Source organism: Adiantum capillus-veneris, chromosome 1, assembly GCF_014529385.1.
Source record: "Adiantum capillus-veneris isolate H3 chromosome 1, ASM1452938v2, whole genome shotgun sequence".
Taxonomy (NCBI): domain Eukaryota; kingdom Viridiplantae; phylum Streptophyta; class Polypodiopsida; order Polypodiales; family Pteridaceae; genus Adiantum; species Adiantum capillus-veneris.
The window spans coordinates 128,313,482-128,335,428 of NC_140931.1; the positions used below are offsets into that span (position 1 = coordinate 128,313,482).

Here is a 21,947-nt window from a genome sequence, read left to right on the forward strand (position 1 = left end):
ATCACCTATACCTGTACATGTCCCTGTAGCCTGTAACCTGTAGTCTGCAACCTGTAATCCCAAATCTCGAAGCTTGAAGCTCGAAGCAAAAGGTACTCGAAGAAGATCCTCCGTGGGGGCGCCGAAAGAATGTGGGCGGGATGAAAACACACAGAACGCCTCTATAACGATCCGACACACACTTTTGGAAGGATACACACACACACACACACACACTATGGGGCACCACTCGGTTTACACAACACACCTGGCCGAGACAGGGAACACACCTATGGAGTGAGAGGAGAGAGACTATCCACTTGCCCACTCCACACAGAGACACACACACACACACACCCAAAAAACCTCAGTCCAAAAGAGAAGAACTTCTGATATTTAGATACAAATGAACTTGGGCCAACACCAATGAGGCAAATAGCTCACACAATATGGGTAAAATATGCCAGATACAATCACAAACTCGAGCAGAAGATTCGCTCATAGGAGAAACTTACACAGCCAAAAAAGCAGAAACATAGTGAAGAATTTGGCATAATGGACAGCGCCATCGCGTTCGGAACAGCCCAAACCCCCAGTCTACAATGTCAAAGTGCTCAAATCCGACCTCGGATGAGCAGTTTACGGCCAAAACAAGCTCCAAAATGAGCAAAAACACAGTTGCGGCTGTTCCTCCTCTCTTCTCCACGTTTTTTCTGGTCTTCTCTCAGTTTTTTCAGTTCCCACACTTAGATTTTTTACTTGGGCACCCTTGGCCTCTTAGATGACCTCAAACGGACCCCGAACAGGCCAAAAACTAACCTCGCAGTGCATAGTTGTCACCTTTTTGCATCATCCGTACACCTGGCACTCATCTTTTTCCAATAATGCGTCTCGCAACCACATGAAGTGGCCCCAAAAGATGGTCCTCATAATGACCTTTCTGCATAATTATCACAAGAAAACATCCACGTTGTGCCTGTACTCATCCACGTGCAAATATTGACCCCGTTCGACCTCCTGACGCCACTAGATGCCATCTGACACACCTGCTTACCTCATGTCGTCGGCCCGCGGATAGATTCCTTGAGAAGTTTTACACGCTACCAACTCCTCCTTATTGTAGAAAAAACACACTGGTACTGGTGATAGTGAAAATCGATGCACTATGTACATGCTGTCCTACATGTACACATGTGGGCCCCATGTAACCACCTGGCTCTGGAAAATGGGAAATTCTTTATTTGATGCACCATGCATGTGTATGTACATATGCGCAATCCCTTGCTCCAAAAAACTCCTGACAACGTCAAACTACGGGCAAGAATTGGCAAGGCAAACCCATAGGGTATTAAAAGTTTTATGCTAAACTCACAGAGAGATATTATGGCCCATTCCAAATTATGTAGAATTGATGAAACATCATGTTGCCAGACCATTGGCATACTCACAATGCATTTCATGAAGTGGAGACTTGAGCCATCACCCTTGCATACCCTCGCGCTTCCGGCCCTCGCTCATCATGTATGGTGAGTCATTTTTCCTTTTGTTTATCGAATTGCATTGAGTGCGGCGAAGCCCTGGCAAATTTTTTAAATAAATCCAACACTTAGAAAAAACCCTCATAGAAAGCTTTCGGCATAGAGAATGGCTAGTGATGAGGATGCACGTAGGAGTGATAGGAAAAGAGCTCAAAGATCAGCCCTCCCCACCCTGCTTCAGCCGCTTGAACAGCCACAAAATGTAGCTCCATAACCCTGACTAGAGCAATACTCAGGGGAAACGAACGTGATGCTAGCACCCAAGGATTGTGTGGCAAGAGGTCATTTCAGAGATGCAACTGGGAGATGGGTGCTAGTGCATGTGCCAACAACAAGTTTCTTTGACTTGCATACTGTAGATGCAAATGCACCAAGGCTATGGGAGAGACTGAGATGCTATTTTGCATTGGAAGCATGACCTAAAGCAAATGGATCTGTTGCCACTACCATGGGATGTGTCGGCAAATGCACGTAGATCGAAAGCAAAAGCCTCGCGCCTCCAGAGAAGTTAAGTGACAAAGAACGCTTGAGAAAGCAAAGAGAAGAAAAGAAAAGAAAGAGAGAAATGGTGTAAAGTTCCCAATGTCCAACTTCCCCTCAAAAAACAAGAAGCATGAACCCAGGGAGGTCACCTAATAAAAATGTAACCTATCACGTGGGTTCAACAGAAGGGTATTTAAAGTTCTTGAAACTTACAGAAATATATATACAAAAGGGCATTATTTTTTCAAAATTGAAAAAAACTTACAGATTTTGAAAGAAAAAGGTACATTATATTCCTAAAAAAATCCACAGATAAGGGGCTTTACAAACATGTCTTGAATGCACGTGATATGGTAGTTTTACACATAGTGAACCCCCCGAGAGCATGAAGCCCATGGCACCTATTATGGAGGAATCAGATCAGGAGGGTGAAGCTGGAGATGGTGGTGGTGGTGATGATGAATATTTTGTGCCACCAGAGAAAGACTACAAATGGAAACACCTTTCAAAGAAAGCCCAACATTAATGGAAAAGCTCGTAAAGATGCAAGTACTGCCTGTTGAGCCAGGATCCTTCTTGACACCAGCAAAGGTAGGGCTAATCAAGGAAATAACAGTTTTTATGAGCCAGGACACAGAGTTTGTTCAAAAGCTAAGACAAGTTGTCTATGAGATGCATGCATAAAGGCTAAGATGCCAAGAAGCTCAAGAGGAGCAAGAAGAAAAGGATCGTCAAGAGGCGAGAGAACTTGCACGCAAAAAGGAGGAGGAAATGAAAGATAAGGGCAAGGGAAAGTTGCAAGAAGGAGAAGGGGCCTCTGAGTCCTGACATGCCTCCACCTATTGATGAAAGTTGGCAAGCCATAATGATCCACAGCTAATAAGGTAAGCCCTCGCCCAACCTCGTTTATAAGTGACACGGGGTGTCACTCGAGGGATCGACGACAGGGGCAGGTGAACGACGATGCCCGCGATCTGGACCGTCGAATCGACGCAATAGGGGGGGCAAGTATTTGATTGTGCAAAGGCGCATGCTTTGCATCAACGCGCAGCAGCGCAGGTGGATAGAGCTCGCGTCGGCTGGGACCGTCAATTTTTTACTTAAATTGGCAGGCGATCAACGGCCGATTCATCCTCAGCCGCCGCTGATCCCTCGAGTCCAACCCGTGACACTTATGGACGAGGCTCACCCAAGAGGAAACAACCACACCTCCCACAACAACTCAGGCTCCTTTGGCGGGCATCTTAGATAGCTTATCACATTCTATAAGTAGGCACAAAAGCTGGAAGAACAAAGGGTTTCTTAGGAAGCTGAGCTCCAAAAAGTGAAAGCCATACAAGAAGAGGAAGGAAGGAAGGTGAAAGAGAGCTTGGTAATATGCTTAGGGCTAATGAAAAAATCCAACAAGAATTCCACGCTACCTTACTATCCACCCCAGCCTACGATGGACGTACGAGACGCGACGCGTAAATTAATTTATTAGTGTGCGAGATTCGCTGTCGAGATTTTCGCCACAAGAAAAAGTGGAGCTGGTTGCGCTTCCCACGCGCTGCGCTGGTTGTGTGCAGACGCCTTGCTGTCCAGCCCAGCCTACGATGGACGTCCTCCAACGTTTCCAGACTCCATTGCGCTGGACACAGCAAAAGGGTGCCAGCCATGCCTCGCCACGCTCTGTATGGAGTGTGCATTCACTGCAGAAGCACAGCCCGTATTTGATTCATATCAGAGACAAAGCATCAACTATCCAGGGAGTATCCATCAACTATCCCACTGAGGTCGTCTGCACCTTCACCATCCATATGCTTCATGACCATGGAGATCCCATGCAAGTGAAGCATTGCAGGATTCTCCCTCTCTCTCTCTCTCTCTCTCTCTCTATCTGCTTTCGCCATCGCCTGACGATCTCCCTGGTTACACACACGATCTCTTTATCCGATTCGACCTTCACCCTCACACACTAACCTCTGTCATCTCACCTTCACCTGTACTGGGCCATTGAACACAGCAGGCAAAACGCGCAAACCATGGCTGCAACAATGAGTGCTCGCAATGATGCATCGCATGAAGGCGAAAAAATCATCATGTCCTTCCGTCGCTCTCGTTGACGTATATTGCAACCCTCTCTCTCTCTCTCTCTCTCTCTCTCTCTCTCTCTCCGCGTGCCACCTTCCCACATTTTTCGTTTGAAGCCCCTTCTGCCCCTCGCCTTTTGCTTCAGTTTTCCAAGCGGATCTTCTGCGATTCCAGTTAATTTGTCCTGCTGGGAAAATTAGAACAACATACCTGGTGGAGAATTTGAAGAATGTTTCCCATGCACAGGTGGATTTAGATTTTGTGGACCTGCAAACAAGGTGTATGTGGAGACAACGGGAAGATTTGTGAGAAGCAGTCGACTCTCACTCTACAAGTTGAAAACGAAGCAAGAGCTAAAGAGCAGCACACCTAGACGTTATGGAAGAAAACTAGAGAGAGTGCGTGATCATCCTTTTTTTAAAAAAGTATTTATCTTGCGTAAACATGTTATTAACTTGTTCACTCATTCACTTAATCATTGTAGAGCTAGTTGAAGGTAACCAAGTACCCCACAAAAACCCAACCAGGGTCAATGCATTGGCCCATCAAGCCTAGCAGGGTCAATTTGTAGGCCCATCAAGGTTATTTCATTGGCTCAATATCGGGCCTGACGGGGCCATCATAGGAGCCCGATAGGCTAAATTTAGTATATAACCTAGGGCTCCTAGGGCCTTAAGGAGTGTCATTTTGTGCAGGTAATTTTGTGTGTGAGCAATAGAGCAGGTTCGGTCCGGTGCTACTAATTTGGCAATTTTGCATTGTCTCTACAATTATTGGCTCACATATGTGGATGTGTGTGTGTGTGTGTGTGTGTGTGTGTGTGTGATGTAAGATTCGGCATGTGGTTCGTTAAATCAGTAAGCACCAATGTCAGAAAAAAAACCGAGGTCTAGTGTATAAATCCCGGTTAGATTTTAAGCTTGCCTTTAAGAAAACCGACAAATTTACACAAGTTTTAGTGTAATTTCCAACTAAATCTTCAAATTTTGACGTGAAAACAGGGAGAATTTCAAGTTTCCCCTTATTTTGATCGGTTAGGAAAAATGTTTTTTCTAGCCTTGGTAAGCACATGTTGTTTCTTTGCCTGGCTAGGCTAGGTGTGTGCATAAAGGCCATATGGTGCTTATCATTGAGCGCTCAGTCATTTTTTCAGTAAGTGAGTGCTTTCTGATGAGTATGTCTGTTGATTCGGCACTATGTTGTTATGTTGGCATTGTTGTGTGGTCTCAATCTAGCCTAGACACCTTTTGTCTTGCCAAATGAAATAGTTTAAAAAAATAAGAAAGAAATGATTATATTTATTTAAGGCTTGTAGCCAAACATTCCAATTTTTTAATCAAAATTCTTGCACTTTTAGTAATTTCTCTGAAAAGTTCTTAAAACATTCTCAAACGAGACTAAAGTTTAGAAAAAAAAAAAGACACTTTAGTAGCTTTTTGACACTTTTGTATCTATCTATCTATATCTATATCTATATCTATACTATAATAAAAGGGGCAGGTATTCCGGCCTTCCCCTTGACACATGGCGAAAGCACCTTGCTCAGGCATGTGTGCTCTGTGCCTCTCGGTTGCATAGAAGAGCTTGGATTGAGAGCCCTCGTGAGAGAGAGAGGAGAGACAGCTTTTGATTCTCGTAGTTAAAAGCCTAGGCAACACGTGTCACAGATGGCGACCTTTGGGCGGTGAAAGCATTCCTTCATCATCTAGCCGTTTCTCTCGCCTTTAAAATTTCAAGACCTTTGCCGTCTCTGTCTCCATTTTTTTGTACACACAGATGCATGCGCGCAGAAGAGAGCTTCTCCATTTGTGTACCCTACTTCTCTCTTTCTCTCTTGAAATGTGAGGCACATTCTGCTTCACACTGCTGTGGCTCTCTCTCTCTCTCTCTCTCTCTCTCTCTCTCACACACACACACACACACACACACACACACACACACACATATGGGGACGGCAGTTTTGCACCCCCACAGGAATGCTTGCCACCATTGCAGAGTCACCCAAGTGGCGGTTCCTTGATCTCATCAGCGTACGCTGCAGCAATGGAGAGTTGTGGGGAAGGCATAGTTCTTTCGACACTGCAAATAACCGCGGTATTTTGGGTCATAGGGACCCGTCTGTGGGTCTGCTTATCCTTCACCTATCAAGTTTTCTCCATGCTCTTACAAGCGGCGCCAGTCGCCTGCGTCGACATACGGTGGTGCCAAGCTAATGCGAAGATGCTCCCTGTCTTCACATGATCTATCTTCGCATGGAAGGAGGCAGCCTTGATGTGAAGATTTCGGCAATGCGGAGATGCTCCTTGTCTTCACACGATCTATCTTCGCATGGAAGGAGGTAGCCTTCATGTGAAGATTTCGGCAATGCGGAGCCCAGAAGGCCGAACAAGGCGGGAGGAATATCTACACATCCCCACCCATAGCAAAATTACATTGTTCTGAGCATAAGGCTAATTTCCAACCGGTTCCTCACCGTAGCAATTGTAGTGCAACGAACACAAAACAACTCTTGAATGAAGTTTTGCTCATGCGAACACAATCATTAGTTGCATGTAGTAGCTTCAAATCTTTTATTCGAAGCCAGAGAGGAAGGAAACAACTGAATTAAGCCTCATATGGCAAGTTCGAAGGGAAAGAGGAACCTATCTAGCTTAGAAAGGTGACCGATTCATGATTGGATGCCCTGCTTTATATATGGAGCTTTAAAGAGACAGTGCAAGGGAGGTGCTCTTGCTCAGAAACCACCTCTCAAAGCCATGGAGTTGAGAGAGATAGAAAGAAGCCATCAGTGCTCACCTAACGGCGGTATTTAATTAATGTAGTTGGGTTTATAATCGACAGTGGGAGGTCAGTAGGCAACACTGCAAAATCCAATTGGCATTTTAGGGCTAACGATTTATTTGATTGTCTTGATTCTCCGAATGATCAGACCAACATTTGGTTGTCTATGGTAGATGAGAAATGGGCAGGGCCGTCTCCCCCCCCCACCCCAAAATGGCGGAAGCATGTTGCTCCGGCATGTGTGCCTTACATCTCCCAGTTGCTCAGTGGAGTCTAGACTGAGCGCCCGCATGAGAGAGAGAGAGAGAGAGAGAGAGAGAGAGATGAAATGTTATATTAACGTCTTCAAAAGAGCAAACGACCTATGAGATTTTAAAAAAAGGCCAAATGACCTATGAGATCAATAAAAAAAAGTGAAAGCAAGCCCCCCCCCCCCCCCCCCCCCCCCCCTCTCTCTCTCTCTCTCTCTCTAAGTAAATAGTAGGGCGGCATGATTGGATCAAGATACGCCGATAATATGAAAGAGATTATGGAAATTACAAGAGGTCGCACAACAAGTAGCTTATTACGAAATGGTCGATCGAGGGGAGCGGCCTTAATAGCTGCAAAGGTCGAGGTAGGAGCATGTTGGTCATGTTGATCATCATTGTTTCTAGGGAGAGAGCGGCTTTGATAGCTCATGCTACCAGCTTCATAAAGCATTGTAGTATACTTTGATCACTCGAGCACAATTCCATTGCAGCCAAGCCGGCAAAGAGAGAGAGAGAGAGAGAGAGAGAGAGAGAGAGAGAGAGAGAGAGAGAGAGAGAGAGAGAGAGACATACACACACACACAGAGAAGTTTAACTTCGTAGGAACAATCCAAGACACACACACACACACACACACACAGAAGTTTAACTTCGTAGGAACAATCCAAGAGACCTCAAAGATCTATCCGACGAGGAGTGAGAGGGAGACAGAGGGGGGTGGCGGGATGAGAAGAAGAAGAAGAGACTTTTAACATCATAAGAACTATCCCAAGACATCTCATAGATTTACACACACACACACACACACACACACACAAAGAGAGAGAGAGAGAGAGAGAGAGAGGAGAGAGAGGCCTTTAAACACTCACATTTTTTTGTTTTAAAAGCTTTAGGTTGGGTGATATTCTGCGGGCAAGATAATGCACATCTTTGGTGGCACTCAAAGGCTGTGAAATTAAAAAGAGGTACATGTATAATATCATTAGATAGAATTCCAAAGGGGGAATTCCCCCCCCCCCAACACATGGCAAGGGCTCCTTTCTTTGATAAGTGCACCCTGCAGCTCCGACGACACAAGATAATGCACTTCTTTGGTGGCACTCAAAGACTCTGAAATTAAAAAGAGGTACAGGTATAATATCATTAGATAGAATTCCAAAGGGGGAATGGAGAATGTCCTAACAAAATGGAGAAATCCCCCCCCCCCCGACACATGGCAAGAGCTCCTTCCTTTGATTAGTGCACCCTCAAGCTCCGACGACACAACAGGCGAGAGAGAGAGAGAGAGAGAGAGAGAGAGAGAGAGAGGTGGCGGCATCTCGAGCCATATTGTTGGGCCGCTTTGTATATGACTGCTCGAGCCATGCCGTAGGGTCGCATTGACTCGCACCCCCCGTCTTCTCTCTCTCTCTCTCTCTCTCTCTCTCTCTCTCTCTCTCTCTCTCTCTCTCTCTCTCAGCTCGCTCTTGGGATAGTTTCCTACGACGTTAAAACTCTCTTCTTATTCTTATTCTTCTTCTTCTCTCTCTCTCTCTCTCTCTCTCTCTCTCTCTCTCTCTCTCTCTCTCTCTAAATAGTAGGGCAGCATTGATTGGATCAAGATAGGTCAATAATATGAAAGAGATCATGGAAAATTACAAGAGGTCCCACAACAAGTAGCTTATTACAAAATGGTCGATCGAGGGGAGCGGCCTTAATAGCTGCAAAGGTCAAGGTAGGAGCATGTTGGTCATGTTGATCAACATTGTTTCTAGGGAGCGAGCGGCTTTGATAACTCCTGCTTCATAAAGCATTGTAGTATAGTTTGATTAGTCGAGCGCAATTCCATTACGCTCGACTAATCAAAAAGCATTGTAGTATACTTTGATTAGTCGAGCGCAATTCCATTGCAGCCAAGCCAGTTGGGGGGGGGGGGGGGGGGGGGGGGGGGAGAGAGAGAGAGAGAGAGAGAGAGAGAGAGAGAGAGGAGAGAGAGAGGAGAGAAGTTTTAACTTCATAGGAACAATCCAAGAGACCTCAAAGATCTATCCGACAAGGAGTGAGGGGGAGGGAGGGACAGAGGGGGTGGCAAGAGGAGAAGAAGAAGAAGAGACTATTAACATCATAAGAACTATCCCAAGACATCTCATAGATCTACACACACACACACACACACACACACACACACACACACACACAAAGAGAGGGAGAGAGAGGCCTTTAAACACTCACATTTTTTTTTAAAAAGCTCTAGGTTGGGTGATATCCTACGGGCAAGATAATTCACAGCTTTGGTGGCACTCAAAGACTGTAAAATTAAAAAGAGGTACATGTATAATATCATTAGATAGAATTCCAAAGGGGGAATGCAGAATGTCCAAAAAAAATGGAGAAATTCCCCCCCCCCCCCCCCCCCCCCCCCCCCCTCTCCTCTCTCTCTCTCATGGCAAGAGCTACTTCCTTTGATCAGTGCACCGTGCAGCTCTGACGACACAGCAGGCGAGAGAGAGAGAGAGAGAGAGAGAGAGAGAGAGAGAGAGAGAGAGAGAGAGAGAGAGAGAGAGTGGCAGTGTCTCGAGCGATACTGTTGGGTCGCTTTGAATACGACTACTCAATCCATGCCGTAGGGTCGCATTGACTCGCAACAATATAGTAATTGACGCACGTAGAGGAGAGAGAGAGAGAGAGAGAGAGAGAGAGAGAGAGAGAGAGAGAGAGAGAGAGAGAGAGAGAGAGAGAGAGAGAGAGAGAGAGAGAGAGAGAGAGAGATAGATAGATAGATAGATAGATAGTTCTATTATCGTCGTGGGAGGTCAAATATGACCTTGGGACCAAATGAACATGTCACGTGGTGTGAGTGGAGTTCATAAGTGACTCTCGATGCTCAAAAATGGCTGAAATGAGCGTCGCAATAGAGAGTCCACATCGTGGTTGGGAGAGGAAGGTATGTAGGGAGAGATCATGGCTGAATATTTGGGGAAAAGAGGACCTAATGTGGTCAAAATCTGAGCACTCAAGAGGTGTGTGGTACTCACTCTCTTGCACTTGACGAGGGCATAAGGTGCAAAGTCAATGACACTCCTCGCCAGTGCCCCAACGTCCTGTCTCGCAACGTAGAGAATGGGAGCTAAGACGAATGGAGGCAATGGTACGGATCGCACTCAACGGGATGGGCTCAAGGATGTAGGAATGGGTTCGGTTACCTCGTTCCGAGAAGAAGAGAGATTTGTAGTTTGGGGCAACGTGTGTGGTGTAATGGCTGAAGCGAGAACCTCCGGATTTCTCTTAAACCGTGATACATTGGCGTTGTAAGAAGGCCTCATTAACTTGGGAGTCGATCGACGCGTCCTTGACCAAGTGACATGCATCCCATCTTCCAAACCATTTCTTGATATCAAGCATCCACCCCGAACTTAGTATTTTGCTCTTGCATGTCTTTTGAACCATTTGACTTGCTTCATATGCGATTCTAGGAAGTCGATGCAAAGGGCTACGTTGTGTCTTATGCATGTACTCCGCAACCCTTTGCATGCCCAAGACCTCAATGGGAAGCAATCCGGACTCAAGAAGTAAGAGCATGTAGGGTGTTTGTGTCTTGACTTGGAGAAAGTTGGTGAGAAAACGCTTTTGGACATTCTCAAACTCTTTCTAAGTAGACTTCCCGATGCTTCCACCCCACACCTCCACTCCATAAAGAAGCACCGGTGTCACCAATGTGTCAAAGAGGTACTTTTTGAGAGCCCACCACTTGATCTCTCCTGCATTGCACATGTTCTCAAATGCATAATAAGCCCTCTTTCCGGCTTCCAAGCGACGCATTGCACAATCCTTCCATTTATGATTGGATGGAACCTCAAGGCCAAGGTACTTGAAGTGATCTACCACTTCAAGTTTCTCATTGTTGTATACAATGCATGGATTTTCATCATTGAGGGTCTTTACAAGCATAACCTTGGTTTTGGATCCATTCACGATCAGCCCGCTATGTAGGCAAAAGCGTTCCAAGACACTCATAACCTTTTGTCAATCTTCTAAGGTATGTGCCAAGAGCACTACATCATCGGCATAAAGCAAAAGCATGATCACCGCATTTCCGATCTTAACCTCTTCTATGCCTTCTTGCTGCATAAAGTCAAGAACCATGCATTCCAATTCATCTTTGAGTAGCCCAAAGAGGGTTGGGGAAAGTGGGCATCCTTGTTTGACACCAATAGTGCTTGCAAAAAAATCTGAAATTCCATCTCCCATACGTAATCGACATATCACTTTTTGGTAGATGCGAAAGACTGCATGCATAAATTCTCTCGGCACTTGAAGGCTTTGCATACGTCTCCAAAGATTTCCTCGCGGTACCATGTCAAAAGCTTTCTTGAAATCCACAAAGCAACAATACAACTTTTTTCCTTTCAATCGAGACGCTTCCATAAGAACTCGAAGAGTGACAAGGTGATCAATAGTGCTATGATGCTTTCGAAAACCTACTTGGCCAAGTGCACGTTTGCCATTCTTTTCAGCCCATTCACTTATCTTCATCTCCATGATACATCCAAATAACTTTGCCATCAAAGAACCAACCATTATAGTGCGATAGTTGTTCACATTGTTTACATCTCCTCCTTTGTGCAAAGGTTTGATCCAATTTGCACTCCAATCATGAGGCATGTCATACTGAAGTGCAAGGTTAAACATATCGCATATCCAATATCGTGTTTTCTTGCTTGTCCATTTAATCATTTCAGCCTTGACACCTTGAAGGTCACCTACCTTGCGAGTAGCAAGTTTCTCAAGCGCGCGGCATACATCTTCAATGGTAAAGAAGGGAGACATAAACGGAAGGGAACTACAACACTCCATCTTATCAACATTGGGTTGCTCATAGAGGTTCTTACAATGCATATACATATCCTCAAGAGTCAAGTCACCAAAGCTCTCAACGCGCTTGCCTTTTAGATTTTGCCAAAACTTGCCACATGCATGTGCTTTCTCTTGTGCTAAAAGAAGTTGTTTTTCGACTTCCCACCTTCTCCTCTTCTTTTGAACAAGTGCTTTGTATGTGTGTGAACATTCCAAGTAAACTTCCTTGTCTTTGATTGCATCCAATCTTAGCAAGTGTTTTCAAGCTCGATTACATTCCATGTCAAACCATTTCTTCTTGGTGCTACCCTTCTTAGACCTTTTTCAAGACATGTGTTTCACCGAAAAGCATTCCTTCGCACAAGAGAAAATTAATTCTTTGAAAACTTTCCACTTGCATTCTAATGTTGGGCTCTCTTGATGCTCTATCATGCTTAACATTTGGTCCACCATATCAGCATATATAAGTGCTCGTTTGAGGTCTAGACGTAGGTACAAATGATTCACATCATGATTGGAGGCTACATGCTCGGGCCGTTTACCACACTCGAGGTCAATACATAACATCCTATGATCCGATTCCAGATTCCATTCACCAAGTGTAAAGCTTTGTATGCATTCTAGAGTAGCTTCCGAGAACAACATATAGTCAATCACGCTAGCATCGTTGTGCTTTCTACATGTAAAGTCATTGGTGCCTTGCCATAGAGATACACCATTTGCAATGAGCATTCCGGTGTGCATAGTGATCCACTTCTTTTGCATCATTAGAACTTCGATTATACATGTATGAGTCATCCATTCTTCTTGAGACATGCGGCATGTCTACTTGTTGTGTGTCGTGTTGTAACATATTTGTGCGAGCATTCATGTCTCCAAAAACAATGACTTCACCTTGATCCTTGTAATGAGCAATGTCTTCCTCTAGTTCAACAAAGGGCTGATCTCTATCCATATTCAAGCAAGCATAAAAGTTGGAGTCATAGTGAGGAATGTAGCAACCGGCCACAAACATGACTTGACCATTTGGTGGGCTGATTTTCAGCCATAAGTAGCGTTTATACTTATCTTCTTTGACAATGGAAACATCTTTCAAACCCTTTTTGGTCATACATGCTACGCCTCCTTGGCCTCTTTGTTGCTTTGCATTTTTGGCCCACATCAAAGAATGCACATCGTATTTGTCAAATCCAAGAATTCGTTGCGCATCATGCTCCCATGTTTCGACAAGAAGTATCACATCGGAGTCATTGGTAAGCTCATCAATGCCAATTCCCGCATTCCATGGATACCCGTTACAATTCCAAAGCTTATTCGCAAGTGTGAGTTGGTTTCATAGATCATGCGTCCCTATTTGTTGGGTGGACTTGCATCCTCCTTAAGTGGCTTTTCTTCTTGAGGTGATACCTTAACCTTCTTGCTTCTTTCCTCATATGCTTTGCGACGTACATTTTGTTGTATAAGAGTGCGATCCTCATATACATTACAACTTGTTCCTTTGAGGTAGATCCAACCATTATCAAGGATGATCTTTCTCTTTACCTCATCAGCCATGGTACATACAATAGGTCTTTCTCCCGAGCAAGGGACTCCTTGTTTTCCAACTCGATGTGCACCATAAGCCATGATTCCTGACATGCCAAAGTGTGTAGCAAAAAACTCTTCAATAGCAACTGCAAGAGATTGGGGTGTTTCCATGCTTTCCTCCTTGATTCCACGAATGACGATGTTCTTTGAGCGTTTTTGTCGTTCGTGCAATTCTTGAGTGTCCACATTCTCTACATTCTTTGCTTGGACAACGGCTTGCGTGATAGGAGATGTAGAAACCACATTATCCTTACATATATCAGCCCATGATTTGGATGCATTTCTCATCTCACATACATCATGTCGTATTGTATCTATTGTTTCCTCTTTCAATACATGATCACTCTCAACTTTGCTCAAGCGCTCTTTCAATACATTCATGTCAACAAGAGAGCGTTTACATTCTTGAACTTCATTCTCAAGATGCATCAAGCGTGTTGTTTGCATTTCAAGAACCTTCTTGAGGTGCTCATTCTCCACAACGAGAACTCTTAAAGTACCATTCTCCATTGCAAGTGCGCGCAACTCTTCACCTTGTTTGTTGACGATTTCTTGTAACGAGATCAAGTAATCCATGATCATTGCTTCCGTTGTTGTAGATGATGTGGTTGGATTAGCATCCAAATTCCTTGGAGATTTTGCATCATTCTCCATGGCGAGTGTGGCTTTTCCACCCTTGCGAGTTTTGTCTGACATTGCCTTCAAGTCGGCAACAAAAACGCAAAGTTTTGACAGTTTTTTCAGTTCTGAGATGCTATTACAGCAAAGACTTCCATTACACAAATTTTTTTTGTCTTTACATCAATACGTAGAGAGCTTCGTGCTCTTCGATTGAGGCTATAGATCACCTAAATTGGAGTTCGGATGAGCAAGTTATGGTCAAAAGAGTGAACTGCTGTCTACTAGGTCAAAAAACGGCTGTGAGAGAGAGAGAGAGAGAGAGAGAGAGAGAGAGAGAGAGAGAGAGAGTAAGAGATGAGTGAACTAAACTGAGTCCTGAGGCTTGACCATGTAGTGGTGTAGGCGACTGTCGAATCTGGACTCCGAAATTCAGAAGGAAGGAAGGAGAGAGAGAGAGAGAGAGAGAGAGAGAGAGAGATAGATAGATAGATAGATAGATAGATAGATAGTTCTATTATCGTCCTGGGAGGTCAAATATGACCTATGGGACCAAATGAACATGTCACGTGGTGTGAGTGGAGTTCATAAGTGACTCTCGATGCTCAAAAATGGCTGAAATGAGCGTCGCAATAGAGAGTCCACATCGTGGTTGGGAGAGGAAGGTATGTAGGCAGAGATCATGGCTGAATATATGGGGAAAAGAGGACCTAATGTGGTCAAAAGCTGAGCACTCAAGTAGTGTGTGGTACTCACTCTCTTGCACTTGACGAGGGCATAAGGTGCAAAGTCGATGACACTCCTCGCCAGTGCCCCAACGTCCTGTCTCGCAGCGTAGAGAATGGGAGCTAAGACAAATGGAGGCAATGGTGTGGATCGCACTCAATGGGATGGGGGAGTGGGGGAGGGAGAGAGAGAGAGAGAGAGAGAGAGAGAGAGAGAGAGAGAGAGAGAGAGAGAGAGAGAGAGAGAGCGAGACCTGCCTAGGGGTAGAGAGAAAAGGATAAATAGATGGGTAGAGAGAAATAAGGATATGGATGAGTCAGATATGAAGGGAAGGAGGGATATATATATATATATATATATATATATATATATATATATATATATATATATAGAGAGAGAGAGAGAGAGAGAGAGAGAGAGAGAGAGAGAGAGAGAGAGATAGAGAGAGAGAGGGTGAGTATGAGAAATAAAGAGGTAGAAAGGAAAAAAACAGATATAGAGAGGGGGATTCCTGCCCCCTGACATGTGGCGCTCTTAGGAGCATTTGGTGAGTGGGACAGTTTTTAACGACCGCATCGGGTGAGAGTAAGAATCGCAACAGGCAAGTGAGAGAGAGGGAATTTATGGATAGAACTAATGATGGGCAGCGTACAAATTTACTTCGCGAGAGAGAGAGAGAGAGAGAGAGAGAGAGAGAGAGAGAGAGAGAGAAAGAGAGAGAGAGAGAGAGAGAGAGAGAGAGAGAGAGAGAGAGAGAGAGAGAGAGAGAGAGAGAGAGAGAGAGAGAGAGAGAGAGAGAGAGAGAGAGAGAGAGAGAGAGAGAGAGAAGAAGAAGAAGAAGGGAGAGTATGAGAAATAGAGAGGTAGAGAGGAGAAAAAGAGATATAGAGAGGGGGATTCCTGCCCCCTAACATGTGGCGCTCTTAGGAGCATTTGGTGAGTGGGACAATTTTTAACGACAGCAGGGTGAGAGTAAGAGTCGCAACCGGCAAGTGAGAGAGAGGGAATTTATGGATAGAACTAATGATGAGCGGCGTTCAAATTTACTTCGTGCGAGTGCTTCAAGTCGCGCGCGCACGAGAGAGAGAGAGAGAGAGAGAGAGAGAGAGAGAGAGAGAGAGAGAGAGAGAGAGAGAGAGAGAGAGAGAGAGAGAGAGAGAGAGAGAGAGAGAGAGAGAGAGAGAGAGAGAGAGAGAGAGAGAGAGAGAGAGAGAATTTTTCTTGATCAACAAGGGGTTTGAGGGTAAGATGGTCCATGCCGCCGCGGAAGGCGGCGCCATTTTACTAGTACTGTCATAATTGGGGAAGGGATTCCGGCCCCTCCCCCTGGCCACGTGGAGGAACTTACTCCGACCGCTTCAAGCAACTGTGCCTTGCCCAAACGCAGAGAGAGAGAGAGAGAGAGAGAGAGAGAGAGAGAGAGAGAGAGAGAGAGAGAGAGAGAGAGAGAGAGAGAGAGAGAGAGAGAGAGAGAGAGAGAGAGAGAGAGAGAGAGAGAGGGTGTTCCCTGCAAGCTCGGCCAAGGAGTGTGAGAGATGAGAGAGAGAGAGAGAGGGGGGGGGGGGGGGACGCAGGTCAAATCAAAGTGTACAACCAAGCGTGAGAGAGAGAGAGAGAGAGAGAGAGAGAGAGAGAGAGAGAGAGAGGAGAGAGAGAGAGAGAGAGAGAGAGGTACCGACTGTAATATCCTGTAGTTTTCAGTTTCAAAAATTTCGTATGGCAGGGAGGGGAAAAGGAGAAATTCCACCCCAAGTGAGAGAGAGAGAGAGAGAGAGAGAGAGAGAGAGAGAGAGAGAGAGAGAGAGAGAGAGAGAGAGAGAGAGAGAGAGAGAGAGAACGTTGTGTGTGCATTGTCTGTCAACTTATCAATGTAGAGAGAGAGAGAGAGAGGCCTCACATGTGATATGAAATGAAATGTTATATTAGACGTCTTCAAAAGGCCAAACTGGCTTATCAGACCAAATTGATACAACCTTGGTGGATCTAATGCAATGTCTGGTACAAAAAAAAAATGATATAAAGTGAAAAACTAAAATCATTATCATCAGCAACATCAAAGTCTAAGGATGCCCCCCAGTGTGCATTGTCCAAGAAAGTATTGCATCGGTCATTGAAGAACATTGTCAATGTTCACCTCTTTAAATAGTCATATGTCTCCTATGCCGTGCTAGAATAGTCGTGAGCGCTCTGCAACAAGTTGGTGCACGCAGAGAGAGAGAGAGAGAGAGAGAGAGAGAGAGAGAGAGAGAGAGAGAGAGAGAGAGAGAGAGAGAGAGAGAGAGAGAGAGAGAGAGCAGTGTTGTGAGTGCTAACTCATTGGCTTTGCGTCCACGTATAGAGAAAGAGGATTTGCATGTAGGAGTGTGGAGGAGAGGAGGGAGAGAGAGAGAGAGAGAGAGAGAGAGAGAGAGAGAGAGAGAGAGAGAGAGAGAGAGAGAGAGAGAGAGAGAGAGAGAGAGAGAGAGAGAGAGAGAGAGAGAGCGAGTGCACTAATGTGAGCCCCAAAGCTCAAAATAAGGGCTGATCCATACCCACTGTAGGCAAGGATAAGGAAAGAATACCCAACCTCCGACCTTTGGTCATTCGACAAGGCAGCGAGGGAAGTTGTGGACTGTTTTTAGCTGATCCGGAGCAAGGGTTTCTCCAGGTGCTCTGATGCACTCACCTACACTCAGTGTTCAGGAAAAACCATTTTCCTAGACATACAAAATTCTTACTTGAATTTTCCAAGAGGAAATTAGAAAAAGAAGGTTTTTTTTAACACTATTTTTCTCTATGCTGGGGCGAAATTTCTCCTTTTACGGTTGCCCTCCCCTCGGCCACGTGGCAGAATGTGCTTAGTCCGGCCGCTTCAAGCAAGTGTGCCCTCCACGAACAGCAAGACAATGAGAGAGAGAGAGAGAGAGAGAGAGAGAGAGAGAGAGAGAGAGAGAGAGAGAGAGAGAGAGAGAGAGAGAGAGAGAGAGAGAGAGAGAGAGAGAGAGAGAGAGAGAGAGAGAAGGGGAGGAGGTGGGCACTGTCATAAAAACTAATATCTAACCCACCCAAATGATTTTCTCATATTAAACTGATCACTTAATGTGGGAGAATAAACGGAAACAAGGGTTAAGATATAGACATGTGCTTATAAATCTATCTCAACACGGGGCCAATGGTAAAGGAGCCCAAATGAGAGATGGTCTATCAAAGAGCAAGGCTAACCATTGGAGCATAAGACCTTAGGGTTAGCTTCATTGAAGACCTCCAATAATGTGTGTAAAAGTTCTTTGACCTTAGGTAAGCTAGGGCTAAGCTTGAGGCGCGGGTGCCCGACCCAGCTCGAGGTGCTTGTCATGCTTGTCATGCTTGATGACTAAGGTGCTTGAGGTGCTTGATGATTGAGGTGCTTGAGATGCTTCATGTGCTTAATGATTGAGATGCTTGACGTGCTTTACATGCTTGAGATGTTAGGGTTGCACTTGAGGTGAGAACCCAGCCCAAGCTTAAAGTGCTTAAGGGCCAAGCTTGTGGTGGGATCTGGGCCTATGCATGAAGGGTTGAGGTGTCAAAAAGTCAAAGATTCAATCCCTACAAGGAGGGGGCGAGCCCTACATGAGGGGGGATGAGAGAGAACACCCACACACTCACACAAGGCAAGCATGGTACAAAGAAAGCAAAAGGGACACTTGTCAAGTTCCTCCTCATGTTGCCCTCATGGTGTGCCTAAAGCCTATTGTTTGGCCACCAAGGGGGTCCAATGATAATTTAGGGTATTTAATTAATTGATTTTGCATTTATCAAGTCCTCTCTCTCAAAGGGGAAAGGGGGACACTTGTCTCAAGGCTACCCTTGCTGCTTGTAATGCCTCCTGCTTATGATGTGCTAGGCCTGGAGGGGTCCAATGAGCTTCAAGCATGAGCTACAAGGGGGGGTCGACCCAAGAAAGCTAGGGGGTTTCTTAGGGGGTATACTCACCCACACACACTCACAAACACTCTCATTGTGTGCTATGCAAAGTGCAAGAGCTCCCTCTCCTTCTCCAAGCAAGTAGAGGTTGAGAGCCTACACCAACACTCTTGGATATGGAGTGCAAATCCAACCAAGAGCCATGCTTCAATGCTTAAGCTTGCCATCTCCTTCTTCTTCATTACTATGCTATTATGTATGCTAGCAAAAAGAGTTATGATAAGTGAGGAACTAATTCTTTCTCCTACGAAATGTTTCTTCTTCCTCTTCCCTACCCTCATTCCCTGCTAGCTCTCTCCACCTTCGAAGGTGTTTGAGGTCTTGGGACTGAGGCTTGGGATAGTTAATGCTTTCTACAAAGTGCATGTTATGCTTATTGCAAGAAGGCTAATGGTTTATTGCAAGTAGATTAGTTACTTAATGCAAGTAGATTAATTGTATTGCAAGGTAGATTAATTGTTGCTTTAGGCACAAGTTGATGCATAAAAATATACATCTTCATGCACTCAAATGATTTAGGGAACACAAAGACTAATGATGTTCACAAGTTCTTGACTGTTTTCAAGCTAAGATTGATTATTGATATTATGCAAAAGCTTGATATATGAAGCTTCCACCTTCATACTGCCAAAGAGGTCTCAAGGAACACAAATATTGTATTGTACCAAGTCTCTCTTAATGAGAGAATCTATAATACAAATGCCTTTTGGAGGGGGGACCGGCTCCACATAAATCCGGTCCTCAACTGTTGTCATATTCTCTAAACTCTTTCTCTCTCTCTCTCTCTCTCTCTCTCTCTCTCTCTCTCTCTCTCTCTCTCTCTCTCTCTCGTAAAAGTATTGCTCATGCTTAGTTAATTAAGTGTTATGATTAAGTTGCTACTACCAACTAAGTTCACCCTCTTTGCTCTCAAAGTTGCTCACTTTAATTCTCTTAATTCCGTTATTCTCTAAGTTCATAGGACATTTCCATTACATTGGTATCAGAGCATTTGGTTTCTCTTTTCTTGCTTAAGAAGAGAGGTCCTTAAGTAGCCTATAAATGGTTGATGTTGTTAATTATATTAGGGTAAGTGGAACTGGGATCTATTATCGGTTTTGTTGAGCCCACTATGTGGGATATGGTGCACACCTCGGGAGCTTTGGACTTAATAATGGAGTCTTTTTAGACTTGCCTACGGCTTTACCATTATTGAGCCATAAGAAGTACGAAAGGAGCTAACCCTCGGCAACTCTGCTATGTTAGACCTACTCCTCTACTCTCTACAATTAACCACTTTGAGCCATGGGTGTAGATACTTAAGAGCCGATTTTCAAAGGCTAAGAGGAGTGGAAACTAAGGTTTTGAATTGCCAAATCATACACTAAGTACATACATAAATTTTGTTAACATGGCTGACAATAATCAAGAGAGTAGAACGAGCATTGATAACATTGGTTTTGCACATGAAGGTGCTAATGATGATGCTCCCATGTTTATCAAGTGTCTTGTTTCTAAGTTGCAACAACCTATGGGAAACCCAGCCCTACAAGGTGAAGTTTTCCAACAACTTCATAGTTATGGGATTCTCCAAACTCCCCCAAAAGAGAGAGCACCTGAGAAGTCTCTTCAAGAGATTTCCAAGAGAGGGCTCTCTACAGTGAGAGAAGAGGAGAGCCCATATGAAGCGCTTAAACGATTACTAGCGGGCTTACCTCCATCCAAGAAGAAAGGTGAAGTCTCTACCATAGAGCCTTCCCCAAGAGAAGGATAAAGAAGTGAGTCTCCCAATACTTCTGAAGATGTGGCTCCAAGAAGACGGCAGCCTCAACGATCTCCAACTCCCCCCAAGAGACAAAGATTGCTGGAAAGTCCTCCTCCTCGTTATCACAAAAAGGAAGAGAGGTACCAAAAGAAGGAAAAGGAGAGAAAGAGGTCACCCTCTTCTCCATCTTCATCGCCTTCCTCATATTGGAATGAAGGTAGCGGCTCTTCTCTCAAAGAGCCCAAAAGGAAAGGCCATCGCAAGTCCTATCCGGTATGGAGAAGGTCCAAGAAGCTGAAGAAGTTCAAGGAGGTAGGAAAGGACACCACTTTTCTTACCTATGATGGCACCTTTGGTGCTACGGACAAGATCTTGGCCTTTATCCAACAGTTTGATGTGGCCTTTAGTGATGAGGACTTCATGGAGTCCTCTAAACTACGTCAGGTATCTATGCATTTTCAGAGCTCCGCTTGTCAATGGTGGGCTAGCCTACGAGCCCAAAGGAAAGCTCCAAGGACATGGAAGGATTTAAGAGCCTCCATCATGAAACAATTTCTGGCAAGCAACACTAAAGACAATGTCCTCACAGAATGGCAAAGCTTGAAACTCTCTCCCTACGAGTCTATCTAGAAGTATGTAGATAAGTTTTGGGATTTACTTCTCAAAGCCAGTGTCTACAAAAAGATAGGCTTTGAGGAGCAAAAGCAACAATTTTGTGCGGGTCTTTTTTACGAGATGGCCGAGTATATTAACTCACAAAGGCCTAATTCCATATCAGCGGTCATACACCATACTATGGTCTCCTCTCAAATCAATTTCCAACAAGGGGTTAAGAGAAACTCTAAGCCCGTGGAAGTGAAGGATCAAAATGAGCCTAGAGGAACGAATAATGCTCAAACTTCCTCCAAAGGCAACTCTAGCAACACCGATAACAAAGCTAAGGAGAAAGGCGTCTACAAAGGTAAGAATAGACTCTCTCCAATAGAGCTAGAGTGTTATCGTAAGGATAACAAATGCTACAAGTGTGGACAACGAGGGAATGTCTATCGTGCTTGTCCCCAAAGAAACGCATGCAACAAGCCGCCTTGAGTTTCTATGCTGGAAACTCCAAAAGAGGATGCTCATAGCAAAAGGCTTTTGTTTTTCCTAAGCTAGGAGATATGTACATACATGTTTATGAGTCGGGTAGCATCCTATACCATGTAAATATGCATGCTTTTTGTAAGTTAATGAAAATCTATATATTCATATACATGATTTTTGTTGAAAAGTCTGTAAATGAATTCAATGTTTCAACCAATAACAATATAAAAAAAGACGGGAATCAAGAGGAATTAGAATTTTCTACATTCCTAAATGGATTCCAAAATGTTTTTATTGATGATACCC

At 44.5% G+C, this 21,947-nt stretch overlaps 1 pseudogene; it reads left to right on the plus strand.

Moving 5' to 3' along the window:
- Positions 1 to 6,018: 6,018 nt before the first annotated feature.
- Positions 6,019 to 6,728, plus strand: LOC147465539 (uncharacterized; annotated as a pseudogene).
- The last annotated feature ends 15,219 nt before the right edge of the window (positions 6,729 to 21,947 follow it).